Here is a 15,329-nt window from a genome sequence, read left to right as displayed (position 1 = left end):
GGTGGGGTCCATAGTCCGGTTAGACCACCATTCTGCCTCGCATAAATGCCTAAAGAGGGCATTTCTCTCCGTTGGGCCATCACCTGCAAGAGATTAGCAAGTTATACCAAATACATGAACACATGTCTCCTGTGACTTAATTATGTCCTTGGGATAAGCTCTTTGTTCCTCCTCCTACAATGGCAAGTATACAGTAAGTCCTCAACAAATGTTTGCTGAATTCATCGACTGTCAGAATCTCCCCCTTAAAGAGCTCATACTCTAGTTTATCCATTCATTCCCCAATATCTATAAAGTATTACAGTGTGAGTTATGCTGACAAGGTCCCCACACTCAGGAGTTTCGGTTCCCTCAACTTTTATTTTTAGAAGAGGTAATAGATACTACAAATTTTCTTTCTGCTACAAAAACATTTATAGTATTTAATATTTTCTTACCTCTTCCAAAGTTTGAGGAATATCCTTTAACCACAATATTTTTGTACTTCTTTTAAAACCAATTCAAGTTCAACCTTGCATGACTTTTTTCTGGAAAGCAGCATGATGTAGCATAATGATTTGTAAATCTTTCCTTTTTTAAAGTGGTAGACCATTAAAAAACACAAAACTTCATACTAAACTTCATACTAAACTTCAATATATCAAACAAGTAAAGTAAATTGCTGCAGGAGGGAATGGAGAGGAAAAACACAGAACCTGGGCCCTTATGTTCTGTACCAGTCTCTGCAGTATCTCCCTCATACCTTTGGAAACAAAATTTTGAAAATATATAGTAGAGCATTGAATCTAAATCCCTTGAATCCCAAATTGGCTTCTCTTAACCTTTCAGCTGGGTGACCTTATACAAGATATTTCTTTGGTTTGATTTTCCTTGTCAGTGAAACTTTTCCAGCTTTTTGTGAGGATTATGAATTCATGCAGTAAATAATTACTGAGTACCTACCATCTACTACATTGAGATACTTTTTCATGGTACTGAGGGTACATCAAGGACTGAAATGGACAAAAATCTCTATCCTCATAGAGCTTATATTCTATTTAAAAAGATACACAATTTAAAAAACGCATATGGAAGTCCTAGGTGATAAACTATAAGGAGATAAATAAAGCAAGAAAGAGGTAAGAAGCAAAGGTGGGTACAATTAATAACATTTATACATGGGTGGTCAACGAGGGTCTCAGTGAGAGGTAACACTTAACTAACACTGCAAGGATGTCAGGAAACAAGCCACGTGGCTCTATGAGAAAAGATTTAAGGACAATGCTTGATTAATAATACATATTCAATAAATGATGATTATTCTCATAGCCAAGATAATTTAAACAAAGCACAAAACTAGGATTAAAAATTTTGTCTCTGCCATTTAACTAGTACTCTGAGGCCTTGAACCACTTACAGTGACCCCTCTGAGACACGGTATTCTCAATGGAAAATGGGATAACAATACCTGCACTTTTTACAATGTCACTAAGCAGCTAAAAATGAGAAAATATACATGGAAACATTAAGGAAATAGATAAAGAACCACATAAATGTGACAACTATGGAATCCCCTCTCATACTATCTTTCCAAAATGACAGATGACCATTCCATCTTATTAACAAGGCATCCAATGATTTGATAGGTAGCCCAGGACAAAGATTTCTAAGATAAAAAATAACTTCTCTTTTGGAGACAGACCAAGAACACTAAGAACGGAAACAGACCTAGATTGATTTCCAATAAAGGAAACCTAAACACTAACCAGCTGAACTTGCTGGGGCTCTGGTTTGAAAGAACAGTCATCTGTTTGCTCTGGTCCTTGGTTGAGTCACTATAAATTCCCCATCTGGGTGGCTTCAATACACCTGAACTTTTCTTTTGCCTTCCTAGAGATTTAGTGCCTTTGGTTCACTCATTCAACAAACACTTAATAAATACTCACAATAAACACAGAGCCAAGAATAGATTTGGGTGAGGGGGTGAACTAAACCAGGACTCAGCCTCAACAAATCCCCTGCAGAAAGATGGGGGAAAGGTTGGGGGCAAAGAGAGAAAGGAATCCGTACTGCTTCCAGGATTCCTCTAGTTGGAACAAGTCTGAGCCTTGAACATATTTCAGTAGGTAATTGTAAACAAAATGAGAGCCTTCAGGGTACCACCACACTACATTACACTTGGCAGGGCAACCCCCAAACAAGTCTAGATTCTGGAAATATGAATATTGAGGTACAAGAGTAACTCCAGTCATTTTTTTCAGCAAACATTTACTAAATACCTATCTAGTACCAGGCACAGGGAGCCAGAATTCAAAAGACAAAATTCCCAATTGCTCAGTTCTTCCACACCCCCTCTGTTTGTCTAACCACTGGTGCTTTTCCTTCTGTGGTCCAGTGCACAGTTCAACAATATAACCAAAATTTTCTAGAGTGGAGAGTTTCTGGTAGTAAGGATACAGAACTAAGACAAATGCAAAGCCAACATAAATCCTATGTCCAGTCTCACATTTCTCAACTGCCATGACTTTTATTTACAGCCCTCACAAGTCCCTGCCAGGGTCTTTCTGTTATCATCCTCTCTTGGAAATTCTCCTTCTAAAGTGTATAAATCTTTCCTTCTGGGCCTTACCTAAGAGGATTAAATAGCAGACTAAGAACAGCAATCTTCTCACTAGTGTACTCTTATATTCATACACTATCATCTTTTGTATTCAGAAAGCAGAATACAAAATACTGAAAGCCCACTCTGAGCCAACAATATAATCTTTTAAACAACCTTGCAAGACAGACCCTTATCCCCATTTTATAGATAAAATTGATGTAGACACTGAAAAGTTAAATATCATGCCAAAAATCAAACAAAAGAGTAAATGACAGAGTCCTCCCTGGAACTCAAGTTTTTCAAATCAAAAGATGAAGCTCTTATTCTCTATCCCAAGCTACAAGGGAGCTGTCAAAAAAAAAGGGGGGGGGGGGAGAAAAGTTTTCTAACGTTTCTGGTCTTGTACCCATGGTTCTTGAGGTCCTTTCCAGCTTTAAAATTCTAAAACATCATGCTAATTAGGACTGATTATTTACATTTTAACACATAAAGTGCCACCTCTAAAACTAGTTTTCTATTCACAATCTCTTTGAAGAAAAAGCTCTTTAATGTTTTTTTGTTTTTTGTTTTTTTTGCGGTACGCAGGCCTCTCACTGTTGTGTGGCCTCTGCCGTTGCGGAGCACAGGCTCCGGACATGCAGGCTCAGTGGCCATGGCTCACGGGCCTAGCCGCTCCGCGGCATGTGGGATCTTCCCAGACTGGGGCACGAACCCATGCCCCCTGCATCGGCAGGCGGACTCTCTACCACTGTGCCACCAGGGAAGCCCAGCTCTTTAATGCTTTTAGGCCACATGTAAATTGTTCTGCTACTGAGTATCTTTTCTTCTATGAATAAGAGGATATTATTTTGTGCAAAATCTATTTCTTGCTTTTCAGATGGATCATAATCTATTGCTTTGAACTGATCTGAATTCCTCATGACTGAGGCCTTGAGTTCATACTCAGATAAAAGAATAATTTAGAGTATTGGCACCTGCTCAGTATCAATTTCTTACAAAACCAATACGTTTCTCCTTTACTATGTCCCAGTGAATGTATTTGGTGGAATGAAACATTAAACTTTAAATCGTTCAGGCAGAATTGTCAGCGTCAAGTAACAATTCACAAAAATAATTAAGAAAAACTAGACTTGTACTATATTTTAAATGCTAGAGTGGTTTTTTTGTTTTTTTTGCAGTATGCGGGCCTCTCACCGCTGTGGCCTCTCCCGCCGCGGAGCAATAGGCTCCGGACATGCAGACCCAGCGGCCATGGCCCACGGGCACAGCCGCTCCGCGGCATGTGGGATCCTCCCGGACAGGGGCACGAACCCATGTCCCCTGCATCGGCAGGCGGACTCTCAACCACTGCGCCACCAGGGAAGCCCATAAATGCTAGAGTGTTTTGAAATACCTTTGGGGGCAGAAAAATTCTTAGATTCTTATACTATACATGTATGGGGTAAGCTACATCTAAGGATAAACAACTGAGCTGAGATTTGAGCTGTTGACAAAGAGAAGCAGTTTGTGTCCAAGTTAATTGCCTGCTAAAACAAACAAAATCAACACTCCTCATAGGACTATAACAGAATCCAGAGTTTTTCCAATCTTCAGGACACAACCCCAATTTTTTGACATATAAAGAAAAAGTGTGGTCAATTCTCAAGAAAAAAAGACAATCACAGAGATTAACTTCAAATGTTTGTAGATGTTAGAATCAGGATTCTAAAACAGCTATTATAACTGTGTTCAAGGATTCAAAGGAAAATATGCTTGCAATGAGTGGAAAGAGAAAGAGAAAAGTCTCAGCAGAGAAAAACAAAATCTATTAAAAAGAAACAAGTGAAAATCCTAGAACTTAAAAATACCTCTGAAAAATTTTAAGTATATTTGGAGAGGTCAACAGCAGAACAGAGATAATAGAACTGAAGTTAAAAATCAAGAAAAATTATCTAATCTGAAGGTCAGAAAGGGAAAAATTAAAAGAATAATAGAAGGAGGAATCATCTCAGGAACTTATAGTAAAATATCAAAAGATTTAGCACACGTATAATTGGAGTCCCAGAAGGCGCGCACAAAATGAAGTAGAAAAACTACTTGAAGAAACAGTGGTCAAAAGGTCCCCAGGGCTTCCCTGGTGGCACAGTGGTTGAGAGTCTGCCTGCTGATGCAGGGGACACCGGTTCGTGCCTCAGTCTGGGAAGATCCCACATGCCGTGGAGCAGCTAGGCCCATGAGCCATGGCCGCTGAGCCTGCGCGTCTGGAGCCTGTGCTCCGCAACGGGAGAAGCCACAACAGTGAGAGGCCCGCGTACTGCAAAAAAAAAAAAAAAAAAAAGGTCCCCAAATTTGATGAAAGATATGACTTACAGATTCAGAAAGCTCAACAAACACCAAGCAGGATAAATATGAAGACTGCTATCTCTAGGCAGCCATAGTCAAATTGCTGAAAACTAAAGATATATAGAGAAAAATCCTAAAAGCAGCCATGGGGTGGATGGAGGTGGGGGGATGACAACGCATACAGAGTAATAACAACTTAGGTTGACTTCTCATCAGAGACTATGGAGACCAGTACACAGTGGAACATTGCTAAAGTGCTAAAAGATTAAAAAAAACTGTAAATCCAGAATTCAATCTCAAGCAGAAACATCTTTTAAGAGAAAAGACAAAATAGTGACATTTTCTGAGTACAAAATATCATGAAACACTAACACAATTCGTCACCAGGAAATCTGTACTATAAGTAAATATTATAGGAACTCTTCAGGCTTAATATCAGTTGGTATCCTTAGAAATAAATGAAGAGCATCGGAAATGATAAATAGATGAGATTTATTTTTCTTTTCTTTTCCTTTGTTTATTAAATTCTTATGACAGTTTAAAGCCAAAGCAATAACACTCCCTTGTGCAGTCTATAATATCTGTAGATGTAATAATATGATGACTCTAGTATAAAGGATAGTAGTGGGAAAATGAACCTATAAGGTTGTGAGGGTTTTAGAGTATACATGAAGTGATAGATTTTTAAACTCCAAATAGACTGTAATAAATTAAGGATATATATTGTAATTTCTACAGCATACACTTAAAATATGTAAAGAAATATAGCTAAAAAGTAAAAGTCAAAAAATATTCAAAAATCCAAAATAAGGTAGAGAAGTAAAAAATAAAAAATGGAGGGGAAAATGGAAAAAAATAAAATAAAATAGTTTAGCTAAATCCAACAATCAAACTAAACATTAATTGACTAAATACTCCCCATTAAAAGACAGAAATTATCAGAATAGCTAAAAAAGAAGAAAGAAAGAAAAGAAAGAAAGAAAGAAAGAAAGAAAGAAAGAAAGAAAGAAAAAGAAAGAAAGAAAATCTCAACTATATTCTGTCTACAAGATACACACTTTTAGCAATAGAGACACTGAAAGTTAATGCTTGTGAAAAGACACACCATGCAAAAATAGGAAGCATATAAAGGTTGGAGTAACTATGTTAATATCAGGTAAAACAGACTTTAAGGAAAGAGCACTTTCACCAGAGATAAACAATCATATTTCAAAATGTCACAATTTATAACTTGTCAAGACCTAACAATCTTAAATGTGTACATGGCCCATAATGGAGCTTCTGAATACATAAGGTAACAATGCACAGAATTAAAGGGAAAAATATACAATTTCATCATTGTAGCTGAGGATATTAACACTCCTCTCTACAAATGATAAAATTAGACAAATTAAAAATCAGCCATAAAACAAATGATCTGAACTATCAACCAGCTTAACCTAATGGATATATAAAGAACGTAACAACCAACAACTGAAGAATACACATTCTTTTCAAGTTCACATGGTATATTCACCCAAGATAGATCCTATATACTGGGTCATAAAACCAATGTTTCAATAAATTAAGAAGGATTGAAAATCATACAGAGTCTGTTCTCTGACCACAATGGAATTAAATTAGAAATCAGTAACAATAAGATACCTAAGAAGACCCCAAATGTTTTGAAAGTGGATAACATACTTCAAAGTAGTGCAAGGGTCAAAGAAGAAATCACAGGGGAAATTAGGAAATATTTAAAAACTGAATGATAATAAAAATATATGATGTTCAACTTTGTGGGGTGTAACTAAAGCAGTTCTTAGAGGAAAGTTTATGGCTGTAAATTCTTCTATATGACAAAAAGAAAGGTGTAAAATCAATGAACTAAAGTTCCAATTTAAGAAGCAGGAGAAAGAGCAAAACTAACCTGAAATATAAGGAAGGAAATAACAAAAAGTATAAACCCATGAAATAGAAAACAAACAAACAAACAACCAAAAAGCTAAGTTCAAGTTTTAAAAAACTTGCTTATCACTAATTTGCTTCCCCATTCATTCTCTCTTTCTCTGTCACCTAGTTTATCCATTTTACTGATTTTTTAAAAGAACCAGTATTTCATTTGATTGATTGTTCTCTATTGTTCTTCTAGCCTACAGATATTAAAAGGATAATAAAAATATTATGAATACTTTTATGCCAACAAATATGACAGCTGAGGTGAAACAGACAAATTTCTTGGAAAAAAAAATCAACTTACTAAAATTGACACAAAATAAGACAAAATCTGAAGAAAAACAAAAGGAAAAAGAAAAAAAAAGAAAACCCCAACCCCAGAAAACACCCAAACCTACAGCTATTAAAGAAACTGGACGATCAAAAGCCTGCCCTCAAAGAAAACTCCAGGTCCAGATGGTGCTCTGGTGAATTCTACCTAACATCAAAGGAAGGTGTAACACCAAACTTATAATCTTGAGGAATTTCCATACTAATTTTATAAAGTCAGTACCCTAAAACCAAAAAGTGATAAGTGAAAAAGGAAAAAGAAAGAGTAAAAAGAAAACCAGGGGTTTGGGGAGCAGCGTGGGCTGTAGTTATAAAAATGGTGGTCACCTCTTTCAGAAGGTGACACTTGAGGACAGACTTGAAGGAAGCGAAGGCTCATGGGGATACATGTTGGAACAGAACCAGTGCAAAGGCCCTAAGGCAGGAACGTGCCAAGAAACAGCAAGGAGACAAGTGTGGTATCCTGCAGGCCCAAGTCCGAAAAGTATCAACATATGAAGGAAAAAGGAAGGGATCAACTGTTCAGTACTAATGTTAGTGAAATACAACAAGGACCCTGGATTTAGCAAAGTGAAGGTCACCAGTGACCTTGAAGAGAGCGGTGTTGTGGGACTGGTAAGGCCAGAGAAGATTTTAGAGAGAATGGGAGAACTGATCTAGTGAGTATAGACAGCTCTTGTGATGGGCTGTGCCTCAAAGGGGGAGAAAGAAACGGGGCAGTAGTTGGAGTGGGAGGTGGCGTCAAGAGAAGAGTTTTTTCTTGTGTGTTTAAGATGGAACAGCATGTTTACATGCTAATGGATGTGATTCTGAAGAAAGAAAACTGATACCACAGAAGAGAGAGGGAGACTGTTAGACGAATGCCCTTGGCCCAATGTCAGGTGCATCTCTCCTCTATGAGTATGCAGTTCTCCTACCAATTTTCCCATTTCAAAAGAATTCTGAAGTCTTCTAAAATCAGCCACTGCCAACAATCAATATTTTATGAAATACTGCAATTATTATGAAGATGATGCTTGCCATATCATTGAATAAATTGTTAACATAAATAATTACTAGAGCACTTGAAAAAAAAGCGCAAACTCTTGAAACATGTCCAAAGTAGCTTTGATTTTTTTAGTGATTCAATCAAGCGCCCCAAGAAGCTTTTCCTCCTTTTGTTTTGTTCTTCACTGCTTTGTGTTTTATGGACCACATTTTGATATCTTCTAGGGCACTTAATCAAAGATTTATTTTTCTTGATGCAGGTTCAATTTCACATAATGCCCTTATGTGCTCAAACAACTTAATTTCTTTAAGTATTCAAAACTGGAGTCTATGGGAGGTGATCCACTCAAGAATGTGTGCATGGGATATTTATTTTCCCGAGGCTGTTGCCATAGTTTTTTGGCAGCAAAATTACATAATGAACTAATTAAAAATTTAAAACACATTGTTAGGCAATTTAGAACCACACTCTGAAGGTTAATTTAAAAGAAATAATGAGAAAAAGCAAGGAAAAGTCTATATACCATAGAGAGTTGTGTGGTAAGAGTCAAGAATCACAAAATGTTTTTTATTAGTTTTAATTATATTGCTCCCCTAACCAGAAATATATTAACACGTTAGATTTACTGCCTAATTACATACTATGCATAAGTCAGATCCAACTCTCAATAAGGTTTGATAGTAAAGAGGGAGGGCAAGAACCCTTGGGGCTCTAGTTTCCATTACCCCAAAGGAGAAATGATGGATAGAAAATGCAAGTCAGTATTCCAGATACTACAAACCATACAAAAACAAGCATAAAGAAGTGGTTCCTTTCCAACTAAAGATCGTGAGCTATAATTAAGAGGACATAGGTCAATAATCTACTTTGAATAACTAATCTGTTTTTGGCTTATCAAACAAATCTTTAGAAGCAGTTGTAATTGTCCTTATAATTATTAAGAGGTTAGTGCCCTGGATGAAAGTGGAAACCACCTTTAGGGGCACTTAAGTCCCCAAACAAGGTGAGAGCCAGAAATGTGGGAAATAAGCCAGTGCCAGACCCTTCTTTTTACCCTGAGAATTGGGCATAATCTGGAGACCTTGAGTTTCCACTTTGATGATAGCACAGCACAACATGGATAAGAGAGAAACCTCAGGGCTTGGCCAAGGTGGGAAATCTGATGGGAGGTACTACATAAAACTATAACCCAAAGAGCTATGCTCTCAATACAATGAGGAAAACAGAAGGGACGGCTAGAAAATTAGAAAGACTCTACATATATCTGGAAATTTTAGAACATAGTTTTAAATAACTAATAGATCAAAGAAGAAATGATAAAATACACCTGAAACTAAACAATAAAAATAATACATATCATAGGTGGCCACTATTACCATACATATACAATACTTTTCTGGAGGCCAGTGTAGCAGGACACAGAAAAGAAATAAAAACTATAAGAATTAGAAAGAAAGAATCAAATCTATCTTATTTGCATATATGATCATTTACATAGAAAACCCAAAGGAATCTATAGGTAAATTATTAGGACTAATATAATAGCTTAAGAAGATAATTAGATATAAATACATAGGACTCAATAGTAACAGAAAAATATCAATTTTTTAAAAAAATTCTTATATAATAGCAAAGAGCCACAGATGCTCTCAAGAAAAATAAATGAGAGAGAGTGGCATGGACATATATACACTACCAAACGTAAAACAGATAGCTAGCGGGAAGCAGCCACACAGCACAGGGAGATCAGCTTGGTGCTTTGTGACCACCTAGAGGGGTGGGATAGGGAGGGTTGGAGGGAGATGCTAGAGGGAGGGGATATGGGAATATATGTATACGTATAGCTGATTCACTTTATTATAAAGCAGAAACTAACACACCATTGTAAAGCAATTATACTCCAAGAAAGATGTTAAAAAAAAAAAAGAAAGGAATTGCAAGTTAAAACAAAAATAAGATACTACAACACACCTATTAGAATGGCTAAAATCCAGAACATTGACAACCTCAAACGCTGAAGAGGATGTGGAGTAACAGTAACTCTCATTCACTGCTGGTAGGAATGCAAAATGGTACAGCCACTTTTCAAGACAGTTTGGCAGTTCCTTGCACTATATTGATACTTCACCATAATATCTGGCAATTGCACTCCTTGGTATTTGCTCAAGTGGATTGAAAACTTATGTCCGCACAAAAATCTGCACACAAACTTATAGCAGCATTATTCATAATTGCTAAAATCCGGAAGCAACCAAGATGTCCCTTAATGTACAAATGAATAAACAAGCTGACCTACATACATACAATGGAATATTATTCAGCCATTAAAAGCAATAAGGTAGCGAGACTTGAAAAGACATGAAGGGACTGTAAATGCATATTGCAAAGGGAAATAAGTCAACCTGAAAATGCTATGTACTGTATTATTCCAGGGAAGAAATGGGCTACATTTTGTGTTTCAAAACTATAATTTTTAGCATATGAAAGTTTTTATGAAATTAAAAACTTAAATGCAATTCTGTAAATGGCAAAACTATGGAAACGGTAAAAAGATCAGTGGTTGCCAGGGGCTCAAAGAGAGGAAGGGAAGGAAGACTAAACAAATGAAGCACAGGAGGTTTTAAGGAGGTGAAACTGTTCTGTTTGATAACATGATAGTGGATACATGACATTATACACTTGTCAAAATCCATAGAACTGTACAGAACAAGGAGTGTACTCTAATGTAAGCTATTAACTTTAGTTTTAATAATAATGTATAAATATTGGTTCATTAAGTATAACAAATGTACCACACTAACGCAATTTTTTTCCTAATAAGGGAAACTGTGAGGAAGCAGAAGAGGTATATGGGAACTCTGTGTAGTTTCTGGTCAATTTTTCTGTAAACCTAAAACTGCTCTAAAAATAAAGTCCACTAATTTTAAAAGGAAAAAAAAAAAAAAAGAAAGAAAAAGAAATGAAGGGGACAGTGTTACCCTTCTGAATACGTGGTACTGGCACAGTGACAGATAAATATACCAACGGAACCAAATCAAACTCACACATACATGGAAACTTGACTAATGACTGAAAACAGATGAAAAAAAAAAGACAAATTGTTCAACAGATAGTATAAGAACACTTAGAAATACATATGGGGCAGAGGAAAAAGAAATTGAATACCTACTTCACCATCCAACACTAAAATCAATTCCAGGTGGATAAAAGTCTTAAATGAGAAAGGCAAAAGTTTTAGAAGACAATAAAGGAGAAAATTTTTATGTCTTTGGGGCAGAATTTAACAACACACAATAATCAGAGACCAAAAAGGAAAAGTTTTTTTTTGTTTAACTTATTAGTAAAATACTATAAAATATTTAGCTTGAGATAAGAAAGCAAAAGTTTAATTCAGTTAAAACAAACATTAAGATCTTTCAATATCATCAGTAAACCTCTTTGCTTTATGAAACCTGTCCCATAGAGATGACTATTTTTATTTATTTATTTTTTAAAGATTTTTTTTTTGATGTGGGCCATTTTTAAAGTCTTTATTGAATTTGTCACAATATTGCTTCTGTTTCATGTTTTGGTTTTTTGGCCGTGAGGCATGTGGAGATCTTAGCTCCCTGACCAGGGATTGAACCCGCACCCCCTGCGTTGGAAGGCGAAGTCTTAACCACTGGATCAGCAGGGAGGTCCGAGATGACTACTTTTAAAGGAAAAGACTGGTTTAAAAAAACCTGACTATTAAAATTAAAACTTCAATTCTTTAAAAGATATCATAAAGAAAGTGAAAAGAAAAGCCACACATTGGGAGAACATTTATATTTATGAAACATAAACCTGTAAGGGAATCTAATATGGTAACCACTGGCCATATGGGGCTACTTTATTAAAATTAAATTAAATGAAATTTAAAATTTAATTACTCAGTAGCTCTAGCTACATTTCAAGCGCTCAGCAGCCACATGTGGCTAGCGGCTGCTTGATTAGCACCAATGTGAAACATCTCCATCAGCACAGAAGTCTCTTTTGGACAGAGCTGATACAGAACATGTGTGGAATATTTAAACTTCTAAAATAAAGAGACAACCCAATTTTAAAAATGGACAAAAGACATTAGCAGACATTTGACACAACAAAACAACATACAAAAATGAACCATAAACATGTAAAAAGTCATTTCAACCTCATTAGTAATCAGAGTAAAACAAATTAAACCCATTAGATATAATTTCAGACACCCCAAACTGGGAAAAGATTAAAACTCGGTAGCACCAAGTATTGAAGACGGTACAGAGCAGCACATTGCCAGTACTCCGTCTGTAGGAAGGTAACCCGTGGCAACAACTGTGGAAGCAGTTTTGCATTATCCAGACACATTGAAAACTCTGGTACCCAGCAATTCTACTCTAGAGAAGGGATTCTCCACCTGAGCTAAACAGTCCGTCTCCTCACCTAGGGCACTTGCAACATGTATAGATACACACACACTAGCATTTAATTGGCAGAGGTGAGGGATAATAATGTTTCTGCAATTCAAAGAATTATTCCACCTGAACTCTGCACCAGGAGACGTGAACAACAGCAACAAAAATTACGACACTAGAAACAACCCAAACATCACCAACAGAAAAATGGATACATAAACTGCATTTAATGGAATACCACAGAATTGGAAATAAAGGCACCTTACTTACAGATATCAACATAGGTGATTTTAAGGAATATAATGCTCAGTAAAATAGCAAGATACATGAATAATACACTTAAGATGTATATAAAGAACAAAAACAGTCGAATAATGAATTTGCGGATATATATATATCTCAAACACACAGACACACACAAGCAAAGGAATGGCTAACCAAAAAATCAGGATAGACTTATCTCTGGGAGAGGAAGGGAGGTACCACCTGGGAAGGTCACATGGGGGCTTTCTGAAGCACCGGTAATGCTTTATTTCTTTATATGGGTAGTAGGTTGAGATGTTCATTTTAATATAGTATTCCTTTATTCTACTCATATATGTTTTATATACTCTTTACATGTTTGATATATTTCACAATTTTTAAAGTCAGCTCAATTACTAATTATCTAGGATCCTTGACCTTTCTGAACTTGGTTAGTAATAGTAACTCCACCTACCTTACAGAGTTATTCTGAAGTTTCAAGGAGATAATATATATGAAAGTGTGAATGACTGTGATGGGGGATAGAACAGGAAACCTAAGAGGTAAGCATTTCCCTAAAGATTTCATCCTGGGTACTGTCCAGGATCACAGGGCCCAGAGTTCCTGGGTAGCTATTAATCAAGTCAAGAAGATGTGAGGAGCTCTCTGTTTTGTCACTTTAGAATGGGAATAACTCTAGACCAATTCAAGCCACAAGAGTATCACAATATTGAAGGGAGAGCAGATACTCGGTAAATACGTAAATATAAGCTTTTATTATTATTGTTGTTGTTAGAGTGACCAGAGGACTGAAAGGGCCTGGAAATCTTGTCATAGAAGAAGAAATTATCCACAATCTGGGTATTTTAAATTTTAGGCTAAATGATAATGGTATGATAATTATCTCCAAATACTGGATGCAAAAGAGGCATAAGATCTATTTTGTCCAGGTTTCTTCTAAAGAGACTAGAGAAATTAGAGAAAAGTTAAAAAGTACATTCCTAGTCAATATAAAAGAGAACTTTTTGACAATCAAAGAGAGAAGGCAGAACTGACGATGTGGTGACTCTCCTTCATCTGACTTATTCAGCCAAAGACAGTTTAGCAGAGACTACTGTTTTGTATGCAAATATAGATTTTAAAAATAAACTGTTAAAATAAAAATACAGATAATATAACTTAGTGTAAACTTACTTTGAAAACTAGCTCTTTTATGTATTAGTCATGAGACGATAGCTAACTTATTCTATCTTTTGGAGTTTCACCTACCTCATCTGTAATAAGGATAGTATCTTTCCTTCAGCGTTATGTGAAAAAAATCAATGTGATAATATACTGAAATCACCAGTGTTCTATGTATGCTAAATCAGCTGCTAATACTTTTTAAAAATTATTATGGAAGGCTTCCCAACTTGTTCACAGCTAGATAAAAAGAAAAAAGCAAGAACATCACTCCAAGAAAACAAAACAACTTTCATGTTTAAAAACCAGTGAAGGAAGAACTTGTATCTGTTACTCAAGAAAAGCAGTAAAACTGATAGCCCTGGATCAGTTTCTTGAAAATGTTATCGAATGGCCTTTGGTCTCCCAAAAAGTTTCCTTGAACATGCTTTGTGTAGAAACCTTCCCCTATAAAAACCCTTTTAAATTTCATGACCCTACAGCACTTTCCAGTGTGCTGGAATAAAAATAAGACAGGAATTATGAAGGTAAGATTTGATATAGCAAACCACATTCACTACAACTCAGGTCATTAGGTTTTAAAAATATCTAAAGCTAAGAAAAAGGGTACGTGCTTAATGGCTTATGTCCTCTAAATTTAACCTGCAGAAACCAATAAAGATCTTTAATGTCTATAAATAAGAGACGCTGAACTTCAAGATCAAATTACAGTAATTTATTATAAATAAATATCCTATAAATAACTCCACTTTAATGATACTTGCAAAACTTTGTCCTCTTGCATAGCACTTCTGTAGTTCAGATCAAGTCAAGCTGTTTTCCATGAATAAGATAAAGGCCCCAGAGAGTTTAAATTATTATGTATTTTCCTATAGTTATCTTGTTATTCTGTGGAAGCACTCTGCTACACTCTGGTTTTTAGTTTGGTCCTGTTTTTTACTTAAGTCTCCAACCTAGCTTCAAATTACTAGTTGGTGGTCACATGGTGTAATGAAGTTGGTGGATTAACTGAAATTAAAACCCAGAATCCTCTTTACCACCCTTCTTTTCAAGCACAGATCAATTATTTATGAGCAAGTTCACCAACACTATGTTTTAATTTAGGAAGCAGTCCATTAGAAGCCAGCTATAAATAAAGTAAACAGAATCTGGCCTCAGAACTTTTTGACCTCACAGTGCATTGAGAAGATGGGAGAAAAGCAGCAATGGAAGAATACAAGAAGAGGAAAGAAAAATAAAAGAACAAAAGAAGCCAACATCCACTGAGCTGCTTCTATGTCAGGGCTTCCACCTAAAGCATTTCACTTATTCTCAGTTAATTTGACATTACTTCAAT

The 15,329-nt window shown here is 36.0% G+C and overlaps 1 protein-coding gene across 1 annotated transcript in view; it reads right to left on the bottom strand.

The window, feature by feature from the left end:
* The window catches only part of CACHD1 (cache domain containing 1), a 217,304-nt gene that overhangs the window by 117,121 nt on the left and 84,854 nt on the right, over positions 1-15,329 (bottom strand). The gene's annotated exons all lie outside the window — the stretch shown is intronic.

Source organism: Delphinus delphis, chromosome 1, assembly GCF_949987515.2.
Source record: "Delphinus delphis chromosome 1, mDelDel1.2, whole genome shotgun sequence".
Lineage (NCBI taxonomy): Eukaryota > Metazoa > Chordata > Mammalia > Artiodactyla > Delphinidae > Delphinus > Delphinus delphis.
This window is presented reverse-complemented; position numbering and strand designations above follow the sequence as displayed.